The sequence below is a fragment of the Falco cherrug genome, chromosome 1 (genome assembly GCF_023634085.1).
Source record: "Falco cherrug isolate bFalChe1 chromosome 1, bFalChe1.pri, whole genome shotgun sequence".
In the NCBI taxonomy this organism is placed as follows: domain Eukaryota; kingdom Metazoa; phylum Chordata; class Aves; order Falconiformes; family Falconidae; genus Falco; species Falco cherrug.
Window position 1 is genome coordinate 90,954,545 of NC_073697.1, and position 6,050 is coordinate 90,960,594.

Below are 6,050 nucleotides of genomic sequence, written 5' to 3' on the forward strand. Positions count from 1 at the left end.
GCCAGCAACAATGCACAGTGGGCTGGTTGTGTCTGCAGAATAGGCTGGAGGCACACGGTACCGTGTCTTGTCCATCACTTGTCCAGTAGGACCACTGTGCCCATCTGCACAACAGCCAGCCTGACTCACTGCAAGCAGCAGTACCTTCTCACTGTGGGGCCCATCCTCGCTTCTTTGCAATGGTTTTTGTTACATCCAGGAACCACAGATAGGTAAAAACTGCAGGATGAGGACTACTAATAGCTCACAAGGCTGTGGTAAGCAGTCTACAGTAGGTCCAAGAATTATTCACAATTCTGGTATTAAAATGTGATAGTTCCTCTCTACTTGGTGATGAACCATCCACCTGTGGCATGCTGCATGCGAAACCCTTGGGGAGTTACCAGCCTGTGGACAGGACAGAGACAATGGGTACAGGCATCTCAGCCTCCTGGGTGCTGGGCTTCACTGTTGCTACCTTCTCCCTCTTTTCCCCATCACTACTTACTCTTCAACCCTGACTCTGTCTTCCCTCGCTGTCAGTTGTGACAGGCGGGTGTAGCAGAGTCCAATAGCAATCAGCCTGTAACTCATTTTGTGAGGTGCCTGGTCCCCACAAATTATGAGGGCTGGATAACATTACACCATAAACAAGAGTCTTGGGGGGGCGGGGGGGCGCTTACCACTGCTGCCCTGCCTCCTCAGGGGCATGTCTGTACGCATGATCCTCACGTGCACGGGAATATTGTTTTCTTCGCTCAGCCTGAGTGGGAGCCCAACCCCCCTTACAGCTGTTAAAGCAGGAGATGTAGGAAGCAAGAGATTAGCTAGACATGCCACAAGGGCCTGGCACAGCTCATCCATCCACTGATTTTCTGGAACCCCAGAGTTTCGCTCCTTCCTTTAACAGCATCTGGGAGTTCTTGCCTCCTTCCATACTCTGCAACCTGAAGGGAATAAAAACTCCCCCTCTTTCACTCCATCCAGGACCAGCCTCCACATTCCAAAGGAAGACTACGAAGTACCTTTTCTACTCCTGCCTCTTTACATACCTGTGTTAACTTTCTTCTTCTTACTGCCAGATGAGTATGCAACGGATGGTGAACTGGTTCACATTCTTCCATCAAGACTTCCATGTGTCCCAAATGAGGTTCCTGGTTAACTTCCCTAGTGAGAATGTCAGAGGTGTCACTTGCCATGGAAATAACTTATCATGACAACTCGAAATTTCTAGTTTTCTGAACTGCCACGTTATCTCAGACGGGGGACACAGTAACAGACCACTCACTAAGCACTCCTGACATTGGTACCAGAATAATTTGTTCCTTAGCTGTTCAGCTGCGTACATTACATTGCATTACAGTTTTGGGGGATGCCCAAGCATAGTGACTGTAAGCATTTTCACTGAGAAGAAGAAAAAGAAGTTGGTAAAAATCTCCTTCTTACCTCTGACACTAACTGCCAGTCTTCAAGAACACTCTTAATCACCTTTGCTTTTAGCTTTCCATCAGCCAAAGGAAGGATACTAGGTTGGGTGAATATTACAAAATCTTTTAAAAATTCAGAACTGCAGATTGTTTTATTCTGGTGTATTCAGGACCCTGCTTGTGTTTACTACCCACATTTCCATGGAACAAATACTGACCTTAAGTAAACATTAAATTTAGACATCACAAACCCAAATACTAAGTTCTGGTATTAGCAATCACACCAACAATGTCAATGCCCTAGGATTTACAGTTGTCTGCTCAGGAAAAAGACCTCATATCGTGGAAAACAGTGAATCACAACAAAAGTTTGAATTGCAATTAACAGGCTGGAGGGTAAAAAGGTTCAGGGGAAAATGTAACTGAATAATTTTGAGTATGAAATTCCCTTGGAAAAAAAGCACAGTCCACTTTCAGACTGTCCACAACCCATAAACCAAGGTAAAAGTAATTGATTAAATGCTACCACCTCATAGGGCAATGTGAGGTTTTAGAAGTAGATGCTTGTAAAAAAACCTGCAGGATGTTAAGAGTCACATGGTCTCTATGTTATTTACCATGTTTTATTTACCAAGCAAAGGTCAGCTGCTTTTTCCCTTGCTCACATCTACCTTCTCTAATAAACTTGAACTAGGTCTAGCCTGACTAGACTCACACAGAGCATCTTATTCAGAAATTAATTTGAAGGCATTTTGGTTCTTGGCTCATAAGATCATGAGACTCAGCAGACTTCATCAAAGCTCTAACAATCATGACAGAGCACTTCAGTGCTGTACAAGCTGAGGGGTCAAGCAAAGTGACATCTTTACTACTGAGTCATTCTACCCCCTTGGAGATATCACTTTCTTCAGCAGCTGACTCATTTTAAAGAAAGCAAGAACCAAACAGGAGACACCTGTGTTAGGGGAATTAGTCTTTGATTAAACGAGGTGAAGAATGGCCTTACAAACGTCTCGGGCACAAAAAGTCAGAGCTAAACTTGTGCTAGCCCCAAGGAGGGGATGGCACTCACAACCACTTGTGCTCTAGGCATAACCTCACTTTCATTGTTTGGATTATCTCCTGGAGTTAGTTAAAATCAAAAGGCAATTAAGTCCCCACCGAACACTGGCTGAGATATGTGTACGTGAGGCTGTGATGGCTCACCCTTACCACACAGCCTGCTCCAGTGCGCAACCCTTAACTTCAGTGGAGTTTCCCCCTTCTGTTACCCCAAAGTATGTGTTGAAAAATAAACACAGTGGCCTAAATTCTCGGACTGTGCAGACTGATGTTCTGATGAATACATTGACTTCTGGCAAAGTTCTTTTTCCTTGACATGATGCAAGCTTATTTAGCTAAAGAGAAGTCATAGCAAGCAAAGTGGAAGCTGACTCAGCCCTGCAGCCAGATATGACAAAACCAGAAAAGCCATCCTCAGTCATGAGCTGGTAGATCAAATTCAGACATGCCATAAATCACATTATAAAGGACACATGAGCAAGTGCTTCTTGTAGCTTCTGTGCTGTGGAGAGTAAGCTCTGTGGTAGTGGCAACAGAACTTATCCTAGAGTTTAAGTCAGGATAAATTTCACTGCAGAAACCTTCCTTTCTACCTTGGGCTCCTAAGTATGTTCCTCCATCTTTACATTGGCGGAGTGATCTGTTTCCAAACCCCCTCCCCTCCTTTTAGGTCACTTGAATTTAGCCCATTTTGCAGGCTGCCAGGGAGTGATGCAGAGGAAGTTGGGCAGCCTCCTTAAGGACTCACTCACATTTCAGGGACACATGCCGTTGCTGTGCATGCAGAACATGCCGTTGTGCTTGGGAAACGGAAAATTGTAAGCACATGTAAAAATCACTCATAGATCACTGCACCCCTTCTCAACTACTCTACTCCAACATAACACCAAACACCTTCAGAGACTTACTAATTAAAAAATTAGGTTGGAAACAAGAGGATAATAAAAGGAAGCCAAGATTCAAGCAGTGATTCAGCCTGAAGGCCCTGCCTGTGAAAGACGGAGGGCTCAGTCTCAGAAGAGCTGCCTGCTAGGCAGCAGACATGCAAACTATGCTGCACAGGCCTTCTGACATCTCTGACTTTGCCTGGAGGCATCTCCTCCAAAGTCAGGGTAGGTTCCACATCTAGTCAACTCTGAGTGTACCCTGTTAACAGGGGTGAAGGTTTGGTGATAGGGACTCTTCCCTCCAAGAAGCAACATGTTCTATAAAGGCTCCTAAACAGCTGCCAGGGAACCAGAATGTGGCTTACCAGGCTGGCTGTGAATCAATCCAGTGACTTTATTACTTGCCTTGGGGAATCCAGTCCTTCAAATGCACCCTCTTGTGCACATGTGCACACAACAATGACAAAGTAGGAAGTAATTGGGAAGATGACCCAGTCTCTCCCCTACTGATGCAAATCAGTAACAAAGTCCATCTTAAATAACCAGCAGACAAAGTTAGGGTCCAGGTGAGGAAATGCATCTAAAAAGAGATGCTTACACACCGTTCCAGCAGATGCATCTGGACTGATTCTGAGTGATGGACATTGTGGTACCAAACAGATACAACCTATCTCCAGGCTGAGAGGCAGAACACAGTTCACAGTGTGAGCACATACCCAAAGATACAGGTACAAAAGCAACAGCTTCTGGAGCTTTGAGACACACTGTTCATGGATCATGGCTGCAACCACATAAATCGAAGAGCCAGTGCTGATCTTTGAGTCACAAGTTGTAAACTCCTGGGTGTTCCTGCAGGGAGGCACCCTAAGAATTTAATTTCATATCGTCCCCTTGAATTTTTTTTTTGCTGTGCAATCTGATGAAGCATATACCACATGTTTAAGTGTCTGGCTGACCCCCTTCATACGGCAGCAAAGAAACTCCTCTTATATTTAGAAGCCCTCTTCTAGGGTTACATATCAAGATACATGCACATTGCTGTTTTGCAGAATGCAGCTGCCCCGCAAGAAACGAAAAATGCTGACATGATCCAGGAGCTGAGGCCAGCAATTTCAAGTTTCCATCTGTCTCTGCCTGTAATACACGCAGGAAGGAAAAGAAAGCTCGACTTCAGGCATTAGTTGGTGTGCCTTCAGCATGCAGGAAGACTGCATCAAAAAATGGAAGCCTGGAGAGGTTTTGTTGAAGACACTGTTCACCTGCCCAAAACACAGATGTTGAGTTGAAATATGTTTTACTGCTTTCCCCCACCTTATGTCATGAAAGAACATCATTCAGCACATATATGACAGCTCCTTTTTCCTTCCCCCACCAAAAAATGATAGATGCAATGCAGAATGATAATAGGCCAAACCTAAATCTAGATGCATAACGATTAAGACCAGCTAATTTCCAGAGACTGTTATAGATAATGAAATTTGTTTATGTGCCCCTCAAAATATAAAGCAGGCACTAATTCCTCAGTCAGACAACTGCATTCTGCTTTCCACACTCACTGCTGTCACCAGGGGTCTTGCTGATTTGGGCAGTAAAATGTCATTTAGCTTCCCTGTATGATACCTCACTTTGTATGGGTATGTCGTATTTACACCAGAATGATTTGGTTGTACAAGGGCCATATTAATTTCCAGCACAAGCTGTGTTTGACTGCATTTCTCAAACATGACTGAAAATTTATGTAAACATAAATAAATTAAGAGACCTGCTACCAGTATATTACTAAAGCAAAAATAAGATTACCTATGACATAGAAACACTAAGACAGAGGAATTGCTGCATTTTCCCCTCTCTGTCACATTAAGTGGTTTAATATAAAGCCTTTATTTTTATACCAATCAATAGCACTGTAAGGTAGCAACATTTATCTTCAGAAGCACTGAAGATACGATGGCTCAATTCTCAATTATATTAAGAGCGAGACTTCAAAGATATTTATGAGCATCAAGATACATGTTAGATTTCCAGTATGGCTTTCAAAAGCATCTGAACAAGTCAAGTGTCTAGCTCCTATTGATCTAAACCCTTGTTAGGCACTTTCAAAAAATACTTTCAGTTGCCTATCCCTATTCTCTAGTGCCCAAATAACCTTAGAATCTTCCTCCCCTCTTACATCACTAGCTCTGGTTTAGTTTATAGTACTGGAATTTAATGTTTCGCAGAAGGATGGATCTTTTTGAACACACTTTGATTTTTTAGTACACTGACATAGAAAACTGTAATGCAGCAATGCAGTGGTGTTTACTTTGATGACAGCAATTCAAGTTGGTGGAAATGTGACCTTGTTACTTGCTGAGAGACCTCCTTTGGTGACCTCATTTGACCACTTTCCCCTGACGGTAGTGAAGAGACCACTAAGGGACCATTTTGAAAAGGCCTCAGCACTCTGGATATTATCCTGAAAAGGAAGCAAAGAGCCTACCTTGCTGGTATTTTGACCATTAACTGATCTCTACCAACTTCTGAATGTACTAGCTACAGTACAGACTAGTTGTATAGCATCATGCAGACCAGAAATCCTGCTTTTACTTTGATTCACTTTATTCTGAAACTGTCCAAGGGGTTAGAAAAAGGGATATTACGCTTTAGAATAGAAGAGGCAACAAAATTTAGGAAAGACACTTCCCACATACCAGAA